This window comes from Agelaius phoeniceus, chromosome Z (assembly GCF_051311805.1).
Source record: "Agelaius phoeniceus isolate bAgePho1 chromosome Z, bAgePho1.hap1, whole genome shotgun sequence".
NCBI classification, from domain to species: Eukaryota; Metazoa; Chordata; class Aves; order Passeriformes; family Icteridae; genus Agelaius; species Agelaius phoeniceus.
This window is the reverse complement of record NC_135303.1, coordinates 13,905,199-13,922,089: the sequence shown is the minus strand read 5'-3', so window position 1 is coordinate 13,922,089 and position 16,891 is coordinate 13,905,199.

The following is a 16,891-nucleotide window of genomic DNA, read 5'->3' as shown; positions in this document are numbered from 1 at the left end:
ACCCCCCTTTCACTGGCAGGAACATAAGAGAGGCCATAGTAATGCTTATGGTGCCACAATAATTTCTCTTTACCATCCAGGTGTGAACCTGAGCCCACACCTTAAGCAGGGTCTGGAGCAAGTGGCTGGCACTGGGCCCTTTGGGCCAAGCGCACAGGAAAAGTGATACTGCTGACTTAGGCATGAGGAAAAAGAAATATTAAAAATTCACTTGGCATTTTCATTACTGCAAATTATTTGGGTTTTTTTGAGCTTCCCTCCAGCAAAATAAAATAATTTATTGCTTTGCAGGCTTTAAAAATGTTTTTTCATTTTTTTCTTTCTTTTTTTCCTTTTTTTTTTTTTTCTCCAGAAACCTAATGATTTCTTAGGTTTGGTTTTGTATTCTGGTGCATGATGAATAGACACATGCATAAATTGCTGAACATGACTATTTTTGACTATTACTGAGCACTACAAACTGTAATACACCTTTCCTCTCTATGTCACTGCTATATCCAGTCCAGCAGGATGAGACAACAGCAGGAGGTGTTGGGAAGCCCATTATCAATTTCCCTAATGCTTCCATGCTGCAATCACTCAACTGTCTCCTCATCAGCCAGATATTAATGTGACATCTGTTGTACCTAATTCCCACCCCCATCCATATTCCCTGCATGCTAACAGTGCATCCTGCCTACGGTGTCAGTTTCACAGAGAATGTGCCATTTCTGTCAGCATAACAGCGTTATTTATTAGAAGGAAAAATTTTAAAAGGTTAAGGATGACACCCTTACAGGCTTCCAGCAGTATTTCAAATACATGAGGCCATTTTAACAGAATCATTGAAACACAGAATCCCAGAAGGATTTGGGTTGGAGGGGACCTTAAAGATCATCTTGTTCTACCCCTTGCCATGGGCTTCCTTCCACTCCTTCCACTACCCCAGGTTGCTCCAAACCCCATCCAACCTGGCCCTGAACACTTTCACAGACAGGGCAGCCACAGCTTCTCTGGCAACCTGCTTATCCTAAGGTATGTTTCTGAATGCATTTTTCATCTCTCCTGTGTATCTATCTAAATAATTGCCACCAATATTCAATGAGATCCCTGACTGCAGCTCTGGTGAGCTTTGATGAGTCTCTGAATCAGCATCAAGCAGATGGAATTACAGTTATGTCTTACCAACACATTAGTTTGCAATATCTGATTATAGCAAAAAACATTATCCATGGTCATAAGGAGATCAGCCATTCCACTTCAGCTGATTTTCCTCATTATATCTTATAACTAATATGATAGGTGTTGGTAGATACTTCATCACCAGCCTTTCCAGATGAGGTTCTGTCTGGACTGAAACCATGTCACATAACTTCATGCATCATCTTCTTTGCATAAATATGCAAGAACTCTCGACCCAGGTCAGCAGCACGCCAGAGCAAAAAAAGAGAGATGTTTTTCCAACCTTCATGTTCTATATTTTTATTTTACTATTTTCTTATCCCACAGAAAATGAGTGTAGGGGAGAGCATCAAATATGTATTCTGGTAAAGTGTGATTTTTTTCACATAAGCATGTTTTGTCTTGGTTGCAGCACACTGAAAACCTTCAGTACAGGGAGTTGCCGAATCCAGCACAGGACAGGCCTTTCATCACAGTTTTCTTTCAGTGTTGTTTATTTTAGAATAACTGACAAAGTCTCTGCCTAGACCAATATCAGAACTGAAGCAATTTTTTTTTAAAAAGAGCATTGTAAGGTTTTGTTTTATTATATTTCTTTCTCAAGTTTGCATGGTATCTATAAAATGCTAGGATGATATGCTAAATATATACATTGTTACAATCTAACCTTAGAAGATTCTTATGCAATAATTAAAAACTAGCGAAGTTGTGATTATTTTCCCCCATTTTAAAACTGTCATTTCAGGTGACAGATTCCTGCAGAGTAGGCATTTTAGTTCAAGTTATCTACATTTTTAATAGAAACTGCTCCATCAAACTGAATTGAAGACCCTATTCATCTGTCTCTTCAGAAGAATGCACAGAAAATTAAAAACAAATGGGTAAACTATTTGAAAGCTTCCTTATTCAAAACCCGTTGTGTTTAATCCGCAAATAAATGTATTTACAAATACTTACTTACAAATCTGGTGGGTTTTCAGCTAAATCAAAGATAATAATGTATGTCACTTACCACATTGTGAAGTTTTGGTCACTTATAATGCAGGGTGTAGGAAGCAGCAGTCTGCTTGAGGCCATGGCTATGTAATGAATTAAATTCTTATTCATTTTCTTCAGTGAGACAAAGGTTTCCACCATGGTTACTTATCTATTTCCAGCACTTTTCTTCCAGGCAATAATCAGTAATCAGAAGTTCATTTGAGGTTCCATGGCAGTTTAATGACAAGCAAGAGGGCTCATTCATTTATTCTGATTTTAATATCGAGTAATGGAGCAATTTATTAAATCATCCCAGAGGTTAACCAGTTAACAGATCTCCAAGTGTTAACTTCACATTTCTACTTCTAGCTTTAGTTTCAGCCTGTAACTTGTACTTAAAATAACCTTAAACCAGAAATGAGCTGACCCAAAGCCTCTTGAAACAGGTAGAAAGTTTGTATCAGCTATTCTTAAACAGGGGAAAGAACAGCTCTGGGGACTGAAGACTTTCTTGTACTTTGCTGTTAGAACCACATTTAGCACTTGCACTACATCAGGGAAAGTGATTTAAGGTGATTCTCATCGTGGTTGTGTGTAAATGACTTGTAGAATGGTGCTTGTATTCATGAAATGCTGTAATCAGGCAAAGTTCTGCACGCCAGACATGGCTCCCCTTGGTCTGGAAGGAAGTAATGGGAGAAAATGAAGGATGGAGCCGCAAGAGCTGAGGTCACAGCTCTGCAAATCTTTCAAGGTAGGCAGCTCTACACTGGGTCAGTGTTTAAATATGAATTAGTGTTAGCAACAGAGCCCTGGATGTGTTGTTTGCATTCTTCATGACTTCCATTAGCTGTGTTTAGATTTTCATTTAAAAAACCCAAACAAACTGGGAGGGGTTTCATCCCTCATGACTAATAATAATAATAATAATAATAATAATGATAAAAACTAATAATTGCCTTCATGAGAACCAGTCACTGAGCCATGTTGGATCACGGCCTTTCTTTTCCATGGGTTACTTCAGCTGCAGGCTCTGCAGCTTCATTCAAGGCATGTCTGTTTGTCAAAGGCTTGTCTTTTTGAGCCCACATTTTAATCCCGGCCCTTGTTTGCACAGTGAGGTGGTTTTAACTCAGACATGTGAAGGGCAGAAGACAAATGCTTCCACAAATTGATTCCCTGTATTGATTATACTGTTTGTGTTTCAGCACCTCAAAGATGACCGTGGTAGAAGGGGATGCTGAAGCAGAAATTGAAGGATGGGAAAGGGAGAGATCTCGACTCTCTTAAGTGATTTGTAGGTAGCCCTAACTTAAGTGAATTAGTTAAGCCCTCAGTCACTGATTTGCAGGAAGCTGGAGGCTTCTGAAGGAACGCTGTATCCTTGCATTTTAAATGCTGATGTCTCCTTGTTCACTCCTGTTACATGGTATAGAGCAGGAACACACTTGAGGTTCCTTCCTAGACCCTCTTTATTTTGCAGAAGTAGAGGAACAACTGTAATTTCAACCTGGATGACAACTAGCCAGAGATTCATTAACAAAGTGCATCATTTAGCTGGGGAAAACCTGGCACTTACAGCAAAGTTTGAACTGGCCTGCTGAGCCAGCAGGGTCACCCCAGCACTTTGGAATGGGAAGGTCAGAAGCCATTCATCTGGAGGCCTCAGCTGAGTGAGCAGGGGCAAAGGATTTAAAGGAATATGGGGAGCAATTTCAGAGAGTCTGTGGATGCACAAAAAGTATGGATTGTTTCATTGACAAAACAACAGCCTGGTAGAGGCAGGAAAGCATTCAAATGTTTAGAAGGCTGCTAAAAATGGGGATGAAGTTGACTGTCCTTTGTGCCTCATGGGTATAATAGGAAGCAGTCAGTTTAGCACAGCAAGGGAAGTTCAGGTGGTGAGACTGGAACAAGGGGACTATTATGGAGCAGACTGGGGACTGAGCAGAATCTGTGAGTGCCCAGGGTTCAGAGGAAAAGATCAGGCAAACACCTGTGCTTTTTCCTTACTTATGGCACTGAGCAGCCTTCCTGCTGTGTTTTCTGCTCGCCCAGAGATCACATAGACATTACTGCTTTGTCAAAGCAAAGAATGGTTAAATAGGTGAATCTGCTGGATCTGGTCTTGTGCCCTTATGTTCTGCCCTTACTTTGTGCTTGTGGTGACTCAGAGACAGCCTGAGGGAGAGTTGTGCTACTGACTTTCCCCATGATCTTGACCTCAGGCTCAGAGCTGCTGGCTGCCAGCTCTCCTCTGCATTGTCGACATATTTGGAGAGGTCTGTGGGTTCACAGGAGAAGGGAACAAACACACCATAATTCCTTTAAGAGAGACAAGAGGAAAGAGCCATCATAGGGCTCTTACTGACCAAGCCCATGGGCATTGGGAGATGCCAACACTGCTGCTCTCCTCCTTGGGGAACAGGGAGACAGAAGGAATGGTTTTGGAAGGGTCAAGTACAGAGCAGGGTGGTAACTTACAGTTTATGTTCTGTTCTGAGGCTCTCATTTCTCATTCTGATCAGCTCTGTGGTAATGAGAATAAGAGGAGGTAAAACACAATTGCTGCTATGAAATGGCAAAACTTTATGGAGTCAGAATGAATGGCAGAATTTTTATGTCTGCACTTCAATTTTATAGCTGAAACACTGCCATCCTTAAAAGACATGGCAATTTGTCATTCTGTTGTCTGTATCAGACTTTACTGCAGCATTTCCCCTTCCTGTACAGCTAACCAAAACCAAACTTGAGGAAGGAGAAGGACACAGTGCAAATGTGCCTAAATATTCTCAGGTTTTGGAGAAGATTAAAAACCATCTACTATTAGCTTTTGCCTCTTTTCCTCCACGCTGTTGCTGCAAGAAACCTCTTGCAGTGAAAAGAGTAATCTCAAGTCCGTCTTCTCTGGAAAGAAAAGAAACTGTTTAAAGCCTTGTTTGCAAGAGTCACATAAAGGCACCACTTTTTAAAGGTATTGGCTGTGCCAATGTGTGGAGCCCACTGCTTTAGTTGGGGCACAGCAGTTCTGGTTTATCTTGAACAATCTTGCATGCAGTGCTGGTGTATATTTTCTGCTGAGGGTGGCTTCTAGGAAAGGACAAGAGAAAAATTTCAGTGTGTATATCAGGAACAGAGATATTACTGCTCCTAAACAGTGCCAGGAGAAAATATCTCTTGGAGTCAAAGGACTGGACATCCCATGGGAACCAGCACGTGCTTAAGAGGATTTTTAAGATTTTATAGAGAGCGCCCAAAGGGAAAAAAATGATGACTTTGTCATAAATCACCCTATGGGTTTATGTAGAGAGAAATTCAAACTCAAGCTGCTATTTGGACAGCAGGAGGAGGTAAGGTTAGGAAATCCTGAACAGAAAAGTGGGTTCAAGGGAAGCTGTGAGAAGCCCGCTTGGAGTGGGAGCAGTTTCTTGAGCTGGTAGAAGCTGAGCAAGATCTAATGCGACACTTCACAGGGATGCAAAGCGGAAATGTGCATTTGGTGGAGGGAGCTGAGGAGGTGTTTGCAGCCAGAGCAGCTTTAGCAGTTGGCTGGTGGGATGGAACAGACTGTGGCATTGTAGGGACAGACAGCCTGCTCCACTCAGCATGGACCACCTCAGTCTGGGGGTACCTTACAGAGCTTTTGTTGCTGCTACAGGATTTTTGTTGCTCCTATTTATCTCTTAAAGGAATATTTGCCCATATACCACTGTAGGTCTTTCCTTAATTCATTTTATGAACAATTTGGAGACTAGGGGCATTTAGCACAAAATTTTAACATGCCTTGGCCCTGCTGTTGTGAAGGTATATTGTATTTTATAAACTGCCTCTGTGAGTTTAATGCTGAAAAAGACAAGCATTTATGGCAAAATTAATGGCAAAAATGCCAATTAATGGCAAAAAGCAAGCTCCTGGGTCTCAGGAATATGGCACTCGAATGCACTCAGATTTTTCTGCCTGTCTCCTTCCCAAAAGTAGATCTTACATTTATAAGGAGCAATGAAACTTCCAGCTGAAAACCTGCTCATTAGTGTTTCAGAATGGCCAGGAGATCTGTCCCAAGAGGTCATTCAGAAGCAGCTAGCCTGCACACCTCTGAATGATGGTTGCTAGCAAATAAAGCTGATAGAAAGCTGTGCTAAGTGTGCCCAAAATTTTATCATTTGTGGCCATGGCTAAAAGAATGGCTCAGCTCTAAACAAACCACACTTCAGTAGTCAACTACTTAACTGCACCACCAGCAGCTTGGGAAGGATGATAGTAGAAGCCCACACAGATAAGTACCACAGTATTTCTTGGCACTGGCCTCTCTGGGAAACAGAGTGTACTTGTCATCTGAGTCTGGAGAGAGCTCCCACTTCCCCAGGAGGGACTGAGACATGAGGTTTCCTCTCAGAAAAAAAACTGATTTACATTATGTGGCAAATATTTTTTCATTCTTGGTTCTGGCATGAATGGCTGCAGCTCAGGGGATCAGAAGGGGAAAACTGTTTTTCCTTCTTGGAGTGCTCAGAAGCCCCTGAAGAGCCTTGCTTCAGTGGGTGACTAACTCTGTCATGCTCCATTGTTGATATGGCCTTGTGAGAATGCTCCAGCACCTCCTGAGGGTCTTCCCTCGAGTGCCATCGCAGTTCAGTGAAATTTGTATCGGTCTCCAGATGAACAGAATGTGACATCAAATGTGCTGCAACAGCAGCATGAAGACGAGTGTGACAAATCGAGCAGGGAAAATAGGAAGTACAATTTAAGGAGGAAGGGAGCAAGAATTAAGGAAAAAAAGAAGAACAATTCACAAAGCAAGACATTAATCAATTAGTGTAGGAGCAGGAGCATGCAAGACAAGGTGAGTTTGTCTAAGAACCAGGTCTTGAAATTGGATTGAGTTTGGGATTTAGAAGAAGGGGATGGTCTAACTACTGTAGAGGGCTTTTCTTCCTCCATTTCACCTGAAGAGCTGACCAAGAAACTATTCCCCACGCTTGTTAATTAATTTGCCTACTTGAACGTGTATGGCAGTGTGTTTTTATAAGTTTTGCAGTTGTTTTATTGTAAAAGTTAGTTATTCAATGTTAGTTAAGTACAATGGTTCAGCCCATGTACTGCTGTTTTATCCCCTCATGATGGTTTCTCCCAAGTTGTTCACTCCTAAGTTTTCCCGCTGCTTGGGTGTCACTCAGTGTGTCCATCTCCTTGTTCCTCCCTTCCTTTCCTTGTATGGCCCTGTCAATCCAAGTTGTGCTTCCCCCACTCTCCTGTCAACCCAGAGCCACCCATTTTATTCCAGAATGTTCTATGTCAATCACTCTGGTTTAACAGTTGATTTGTCCTTAAGCCTTCTCCCCTCCCCTGTGTTAATGCTATTGGTTTTGTCAGGCTCCATGCTCCTCCCCAAGTGTTTCCCCATTGGTTGTGTGATGTTCCCACCCCTTAGAGGGGGCTCACTTTAAGAAACCTAGCCAGACCCCTTTTCTTTGTCACTCATCCCTGACTCTTCTCAGCTGTATATCTTCCTTTGATTGTAAGTGAGTTTCCTCTCTTTCAGTCCTTTGCCTTGGTATCCTTGTGGTGTCCCGCTGCCGTGTCACCATGAAAGGCCTTGGCAGAAGCTCAGGGGCAGCCTCTCTTGTGTCCCTCTGGTCGCTCAGGGAGCTTTGCTAGGCGGCATTCCACTGCTCCATTACCGCAGGAGAGCCACAAGCGTGTTCCCAAGAGTTGATAAGCAGAGACTTTCTACTTCTACATATGGAAGAAAATTTACTTTTCAGTAATCATTAAACGTTAGAATGCTTAATTTCTGTTCTGATAGCCTTACCAAAAAAAAAAAAAAGTTCAAGAATTTCCAGTTCAAGATTTATAATGAGAGACTGGAGAAAATAAACACTGTAGACTGTGTTCCTTCTTCCATGTGGAATGTTTACATATTTGACCCTTGTTCCAAGAGCCAATGCTGAGATATTTTGCGATCCACAGCATCTGCATAGTTCCTTGAAGAGTGTAATTCTGAGGCTTCATGATCAGATTTTCTTCTAGAAAATGATTTTTGGTTCCGCTAAACTTTCACCTGTGCCTAGAAGTCACCCTTTTGTTTTTTACGCATGCAGCTATACCCCAGTGCTCCTAGCTCCTAAGTAGCTTTCTCTGCTGTTCCATAATAAACAGGAGAAAGCTGACCTAGATGTGGCTTGGAGGTGTTTGAGGAGTACACATTTGTACAGGAAAAAAAAAAAAGTTTTCTGAGTTTTTTTATAAAAAAATAAACCTTTATTTATTAAAAATAATAAACCAACTAAGCAAAGCTTGGTTATTTGTTTCCTAATATATGGAAGTAACTTTTTTGTAGACAGGGAAAATTTTCTTGTTTTTTTCCTGAGTTAAAAGACACTTTGTCTTCTTAACTCCATATATTCTCCATGGGGCTATTTCCCTCTAAGGCCACATATGACATTAAGCTAATCAGCTCTAAAATTGATATCACTTGGAAAGGCTGATTGTAGAGGGCTTAGCAGGAATAGGGAAATTCAAGGGAGCTGATTCCTTGCCTGAGCTCTTTTTCATCACTGTGCAAGAGCTGTTCGCAGTGGAGCCACCCTCAGGGGGATGGAGGTAGAGGAAATCTTGTCTTTCATCCACAGATCTGTTATTCATGACACTGCTGTGTATTTGGCTGTGGAGAAGGACCCGCCTCAGGCTAAGCTGCCCCCTTCCCAATTTTCCAATGCACTCTAGCCCCAGTGTGAATGCACCTTTTTTCCAGGGATTTGGAAGCAAGAAGCAGGCATCCTGTCATGAAAAAGGCTAATGAAATTTTGTATCCTACCTGGACTGCACAGAGCCTTGGGTTTGTTTTCAGGCTATGAGACACTGAGTGGGATGGCGTACAGCTGTTCCCATCTGGGAGGTGCTTCTGTTGAGTTTTATTTTCAGATCCTGGAGAGTTAAGGGAACCATCAGGGTAACTTCTTCTACAAGGAAAGAAAGGAAGGCAGGCCTTCACCTCTAATTATGCTTCAGCATGTCAGAGAGAAGGGAGGGGACAACAAAGCTGAACTCCTTTCAGGACTGGTAGAGAGGGTTTAATTGTTTTGTTTGGTTGGAGCACTGAATACCTATTTCTACAGGGGTGTAAGCTCTTTGAAACAAAATTATCTCTCACAAGGACAGGAACTGGTGATTTCTGGGCAGGCACACCTTATCAAGTACAAAACCATTAAAAAGAAGACAGCTTTGTACTGGTGCTTGCTATTCCAACAGCAGTATAGGCCTGTGAGTCACAAACCACCAGTACAAAAAACCCCAGAAGCAGCTCTGGCAAAGTGCAGCCTGGGCCCTTTGGGGTCACTTCCAGCCTGTTTGGCTCCAAAGCTGCTGCTGAGGTCTTATTAACTTAGTACTGGGAAAATATTATTCATAGGGATAGGGAACTTTTTGTGGCCCTGGACAGAGCCAAGAGCACCCAAAATGGCAGTGATCTCCAGAGAAAGGTGGGATCAAACTAAATCTACTTCATACTCCTGGGCAATCTTCCCAAGAGAGACAGAAGGGCAGGGTGAGCCTGAGGAGCACAGGAAATTGGTTGTGATGGTTATGAAGACTTTATCAAGCCAGAAAGAGAACATCTGGACAAAACAGGGTTTTGTCTGCTGAAAGATGCCGGAAAACTAAAAGAACATCTGCAGCAAATAGAGATTTGGTGCAAAACTCAGATTTTTTTTGTTTGTGTCAGTGACATCTCTTTTAAGACAAGATCAGCCAAAGATTAAAAAGGTATCAGGGACTACATCAATAGCTGCAAGGATAGTGAGAAAATACATTAATAGAAAATTACTAAAACATGCATAGCTCAGACAGATTCATCTGCTATGGCTGGATCCCTATATAGAAGCACTATATTTTTCAACCCCTTAGGGGCCGAGGTCACTAACAAAAAGATCTTGAGAGTCAAATATGCTGATTTTGGGGGAAGGTAAAAATCCATAATGAGGAAGAAAAATCATGCTAATTTGCTGGTGTAGAAGTGTTTTCTGACAGAGATGACACTTTGCTATGGAGGTGCCTTGGCCAGTAGTGTTTCTCTCAGAGTATTTCTGATGTCTCCACTCTCCAGTGTCTAAGAAAGGAAAAGCTAGGAGCATACAATCTTCACATTCTGTTTGATACTGCACTGTCTCTGCAGACAATAAACCAGTATCTTGCTCTCTCTGCTCTTTTGCAGAAATGCAAATATCTCACTTTGCTCTGGAGATAATTACATTAAATACCAGAAATCTGTTTTGAAAACAGGGCAAAAGAGAAAAGCGATTTAGACAGTTTCAAGTTTGAGTGTGAAGGAAAACAAAGGCTCTTAGCTGCAGCTTTCTGCAGGCATTCAGTTGCTGCAGTTCCTACTCACTCACCCAGAGGTGGATGTGGACACCCTCCCAGATAAGTGTTCTTGTGCTTATAGAAAGATGAAGCAGTAATACAAGTGTACCAGAGAGGCAGTCTGTTTTCTGTCACAGAAAAATGTTGAAGACTTGTCTAGAAACAAAGATGCCTTGAGAGGTGGCCACCCCCAGAGCAGCAGCTGGGAAGGATGTTTCATCAGAAAACAAAACCATCCTGCCATGACCTCGGCTGAGGCAAATGACTACTAAATAAACTCAGGTTATTTAACTGCCAGCATCTTCATCTGCAAAAACAGAATCTGCCTTTCTAATTACTCACAGTCAGGGCTGGTGGCAGTAATATTTCCTAAAGCCTATTCTGTGCCCTTGCACCCTAAATATCTAATTCTCAATGTTTAGGAATGTAGAAGTGATTAAGCAGATGAATGAGGCAGCACACTCCCTGTGACTAATTCTCATTTAAATGAGCAATATTGTGGCTAATAAGAATGCTCAGAAACTAGATTTAATTCTCTGATGAATGCACTGTTTTCCTGTAAATATAGGTATTTCAGGGAGGGTGATTGCCTATCTGGGAATAAGGGGCTTGTGAATAAAGTGACTATTCTATTATTGCAGCACTTGGCAAAGGAGAAGATCACATGAACCAAGAAGGGGAAAAACAACTGAATGGATGTGTCAGAAGCATTACTTAGTGAGCAACTGGAGTGATTGGCAGAGTAGGAAACTTTGTCATGGTGAATTACACAATGACTCTTAAAAACAACCTGAACAAAACCAGAAAAAGGTCTCTATTTAGAATAGAGTTTTTCTTTAATGTGACTATTTGCAATGAATATTCGACTTGAAACCCAGTATAACTGAAAACATAAAAATTTAAATGCCCATCTGCAGTGTTCAGCTTATTGCAGTATGATTCAATTTGGAAATCACAGGAAGCTGTACAGAACATCTGTTGTCAGACAGGACTGTCAGGCAGGACTGTCAGGGTTCTGAAGAACAGACAAAATTATTAGATTGTGGCTGGAATTCATGCAAACCCAAAATAAACTTTTGTTCCTTTGAGTGCAGAATAGTTCTGGTTTTAATTTTCTTCCAACAACAGAATCTAATTGCAGCCCAATTATGAGCTATCTGTCAGCAGAGAAGAGAGACTTTTTCTGAGTGTTTTCATTGGAAAAACCCTTCAGAAGATTTGTTTTTTTCCTATGAATGGAGTAATGGCAGAATTGAGACAGTATGGTGCTGGTGCTATTCCCCATGGCAGGACCAGAGTATCACTGACTCCTGTATGAAATTCAAATCACAAAGCAATGGTTCAACACTTACTGGTAGTGTACCTCAATGAGCCTGCAATGGCTTTTGCATGCAAGAGCTTGGAAATGAAGACATTTCTTAGGTGGATTTCGCAGGTTGTTGGCAAAATGTGTGACTAAATATTAGTTTATATGTAATTGTGTGCTACTAAATGCTTCCTTGATGGCATTGAGCTGTCAGCTTTAGTTAGCAGAAATTTACCTCTAAGAGCTTTCTGTGTACAATTACTTGTACCAGTCTGGAGCCTCTTTATTCTAAAAATCTCTTCAAGGAAAGGACAAAAATGGAGCAGTCTTCCTCTGAAGAATCAATGCATATGGTGGCCAGAGGTAATTTTAGTATTCTTTACCAGAGGAATATAAAGAAGTTCCTTCCTCCATATACTAAAACAATGTTTTAGTTTTTTAAATTCTTGAAGGTAGCGATTCTAAGTTACACATGGTGGCAAGCAGGCACTGGGATGTGCACTGGGCAGATATTTCTCTAACCCAGGACTACATTATGTTTTTAAATAATCTCAAGTAGTAAAAAGTACTTCAGCCCCCAGTACTTCAGCCCTGATCCGTAGAGACAGCTGCAAGCAATATTCTGTATTTCAGAAATGTTTATTTATTGCCTACACAGAAATATTGCAACAGCAAGACTCTCAGCATGTGCTCATCCCTCAGAGGAGCATGTCCCATTTAGACCTCCTGAAATTCTTCTTATTGGAAGTCAGCAGATCTCACTACAGAAGGTTCTTTTTCCTGGTGTGTGAGGCTTGCAATGTGCAAGATCTGAGCAAAAGAGCTTGTTCCACCTGGACAATATCAAATTAGTAGTAATAGAACATTCACGAGACTTGTAAGGAAGAAACAATAGATAAGCATAATTCCATTTAATATAAACAATAAGCAGTTCTATTAGGTTAAAAATAAATTTTTAGAAGTGGTTGACACAACCATCCTATTTCTATGCACTTCTTCCTGCTGGAGTGATTAAATGAAACTTATACAGTATCTGTGGTAAAATAGTGTGCTTACATATCCATACATACAGTGCACGAAGTTTTACTAAGGACTGCTTAAGGAATCCAGTAATTTCAGTGGCTGCCCCAGAACCGACACATGGAAACAGACTTGGGGGAAGATGAGCTCAAGCTGGAGTGCCTGTGCTGAAAGAGGGAGCACAAGTAATTCAGCCTTGCCAGGGTTTCTTAAGTCTGTGTTGGTGTTTCCTAGTGTAGCAGTTTCAGTTTGAAACTAGGCAGAAACACTAATTTTGTGCAGTGGTTTTTTGGTTTGCTAATTTAGGACTTCACCAATTTTAAGATTTCCTGGCCTAATGTACCAAAGAGTGTGGTAGGTTTTGGTGCTGGCTAATCACCAGTGCACTCACTTCCTGCTGTGAGATAGGATTAGGAGAAAGGCAAAGCAGGTTCAAAACTTTAAACTGTATACAGAAAATTTTATTAAAAGTAGCTAAAAGGAAAAAATTTAATAAGAATTAAAACAAACCCTTCAGAACACTTCTTTTCTCCCCACAACCTTTTTTTTCCACTGACAATGTGAAGAAATGAAACCTAAAATTTCCACTCAGTTTACCACCTCTAAAATAGTCTTCAATTCACTTAAGGAGAGCAGTCCCTCTGGTTAATGGTAATGGAGACCTCTCCACAAGAGGAAACAACAGTTTTCTTGTGCCTGCAGTCAACTTGGCCCCATCCCCTTCCAGGCCCTGAGGGACATGCCCATGGATAGCACTGAACAAAGGCCAGAGCTGACCCCCTGGTGGCCATGCTCCATCTCTTGGGGCATCCCAGGGCTGTTCCTGCCTGGGGAGCGCAGGGCTGGGCCGTGTTCTCGGGCCTCTCCCGCAGCCCCTCAGCTCTGGCTGCACTCGCTCTTTGCCAGATGCGGGCAAGGATCGGACACGAGAGCAGGACCCCACTCGCGGCCGCTTCCACAGAGCAGCGCAGGTACCTGCGGCCATCCCCACCTGGGCCGGGCCTGCTGGCACTGCTTGGCCCAGTGCGTGCTTGGAGCAGGCCACGGAACGTCCCTCTCTTCCTGCCCTTCCTTCTGCTGCAGATACTGCGGAGGTTCCTGTGCTTTCGGTGCAGAAACACCAGCGCCACAGCAACCGAGGGCACGGCCGAGCTGCGGGCAGAGCTTGATGTCAGCTCAGCCTCCCCTGAGCAGGCAGCAGACTCTGTCAGGGCAATGGCTGACATGGTCATGAGTGAGGACATGGCTATCACAATCAATGACACCAGAATGACTCAGGGCATCTCAAAAACTGACACCACGCCCACTTCAACTCTGATTCTTGCTCCCAAACTGGATTTTTACATGCAGAAAGGTGTTCCTTCTCAGCAGCAGGTAAGCAGACTGAGGCCAGGGCTGGAGGCCTTCCAGGATTGCATGGCCCCTCAAACCACAGCCACTGGGCCCCCTTACCCTTTGAGGCCAGCACATTATGGGGGGAAGGGAATCACTTCTTGGGGGAAGCTGGGGAAGTTGCTCCCTTGGACAGCATTCCGTATCTTCCCTATGCCTCCTCTAGGTGCCAGCCATGGTGAGGGACATTCACGAAAGACTCATGTCCCATGTCACTCTGGATGCTAGGCTGCACATTAACATTCTGAACCTGGCTGAAGAACACCCTTTTTGATGTGGTGCTGACCCTCCTGCACTGTGCACCAACATGTGACAGGTACAGAGCACAACTGCCTTGAGAGCTCAAGGCTCACCAGTCTTTAGAGCCCCTCCCCCTGTCCAGCCTGTCCAGTGGGGTCTGCCAGACAGGCGGACAGCTCCAGGACCCTCAGGGCCCTCTGTTGCCTGAGCCTGCTGCCATGCTCCCCCCCTGCCCCTCAGGGCCCTGGTTCTCTGTCACCCAGCCCCACGCAGCTACATAGAGCATGGCACTCTGGCTGAGATCCCTTTGACACAGAGCTCTGGTCCCACAGAGCTGCAGCCATAATATGGAGAACCATAGGAACATGTGGACCAGTGGTTGAGATGCTTCCAACGCTAGTGTGTGTGATGCAAAAGTGGCCACTGAAGATGTCCACTTCCAGTGGGGACAACAAGGCCATCTTTGCCCTGGCTGTGAGTTTCTGGAACTGGCCTTTGCTTTCCCCCAAGTTGCCTCTCCAGCAGCTCTCCATCCCCTCCACATCCTGCAGCTCCCTGCCTCAGGCGCTGGGCTGAAAGCTGGGCTAGGGGCAGGCTCAGGGGCAGCAGGCTTGGTGCTCTCCCTGTGTCTCCCCTCGGGCACTGCAACATGGACACCTTGACTTGGCACTTAGTGCTGTCTCGGGGTGGTTTGTCTTTTGCAGGCAACTGTGGTGCTGTGGGTGATTGTCCAGATTCCTGAGTGCCACAATGCAATAGTCCATCATTCTGCCTGCCTGTTTGTGGCTCTGCTCTTCCAAGTTTTTGTCACCACAGAGCAGATGCCAGAGGAGGTTGAGAACTTCCGGAGAGCGTGCCAGGAGGAACACTGCCTTCCCACAAAGCCCAACAGGTCTTGGTCATCCTGTCCTTCCCATGCCCTTGTGGCCAGGGCCAGTGCTCCCAGCGTGACCTGGCCTTTGCTCTGTACACAGGTTTGCAGTGCAGGCCATGAAGGCTCTGCTCTGCCTACTGGACTTTGAGAAGAGGCTGGTGGCTCTGGAGCGCAAGCGCCTCTGGGACACCCTGCTCTGTGCCGACACCCGGCACCATGCAGTCGGTCTGCTGGCCAGGTGAGACCCCCTTCTCCCCCCCGCTGCCAGCGTTTGTGCCCCGTGCCCGGAGTGCCCCACGCAGTCCCTGTGATTGTGGGGGAGAGGGCCTTGTCAGCGAGGGGCGACCAAGCAGACCGGAATAGGCTGGGAGAGGAGGGGGCCCAGGAGCAGCTGCCTCCCAAAGCACCCACATCTCCTTGCAGGGTGCTGGAGAAAAATCACACCTCTGGGAGTCAGTCCTGGCAGAGGTTTGCCTGCCTGGCTCAGGGCTTTTCTGCCTTTTTCCCCCTGCCAGGGAGATGCGCCATAGCTTGACCCCCTTGTGTTCCCGCATCGCCTTGCACCTGCTCAACCTGCTCATTGGGAAGCAGCCCTGCTGGGATCTGCCTGCCCTGGCCTTCTTTGTGGAGGTGAGCCTGATGGCCAGCACTGCCTGGCTGAGCTGCCTCCCAGCTCTCCGGCCTCTCGTAGCTGCAGCTGCCTGGGACGCTGCCCGCGCCTGCTGCTGCTGCCTGGGCCCGGCCCTGTGTGCTTCTGGGCTTCTGCTGGCCGGCTCCCCTGTCACTGCCCTGTGCCTTTCAGGTCCTCGATTGTCTGGACTTGAACATATGTGCTCGCAGGATGCTGACAATCATGTCAAAGCACCTGCAGAGTGAATGCAGGGAGAAGTGTCACCTACCACTCAGAGGCCTTGTGGTGCTCAGCAAGTATCCCTTGATGGTGAGAAGGGGGCAGTGCCTGAAGCCCTGCTAGCAGCGCGGGGCTGGGGATTGCAGCCCCTTGGGCTTGTCTGGGCTTTGGGAGCTGTGGCTGTTCCTATCTCTCCTGCCTCCCAGTTCAGCTGCCTGAGTGCTTCAGAACAGGCCTTTGGCTTCTAGGCCCTGTGGCAGCAGGGTGGTGTTGCAGCGACAGGGCGGTCTTGGTGTTGCAACCATTCACAGTTTCATTTCACAGCCTTGTGTTCCACACAGGCCGAAAGCATATGCAACCTGTCTCCAAAGCTGCTGGAGCTCCTGAGAGACGGAGACGGAGAGATGGTCAGGATGACCCTCTCTGTGTTCATGAATGTGCTCCAGGACAAAGACATCCTGGTATCTGCAAGATGTAGTACCAGTGACCCAAAGCTGGCTGAGGCACTCTTTCCACTCTTTGAAAACGTAAGGCTCTGTGCCCCTAGCCACAAGCACTGACTGGATGCTGCCCAGAAACTTTGTGCTCTGTGGACTTTGGGCCTTTGCCCAGGTGAGCCTGGAGAAGCTGGTATTGAGGTCTCATTTTCTTTGCCACCAGGACAACAGCCATGTGCAACTGCTCTCCATTCACCTGTTTCGAAAGGTGA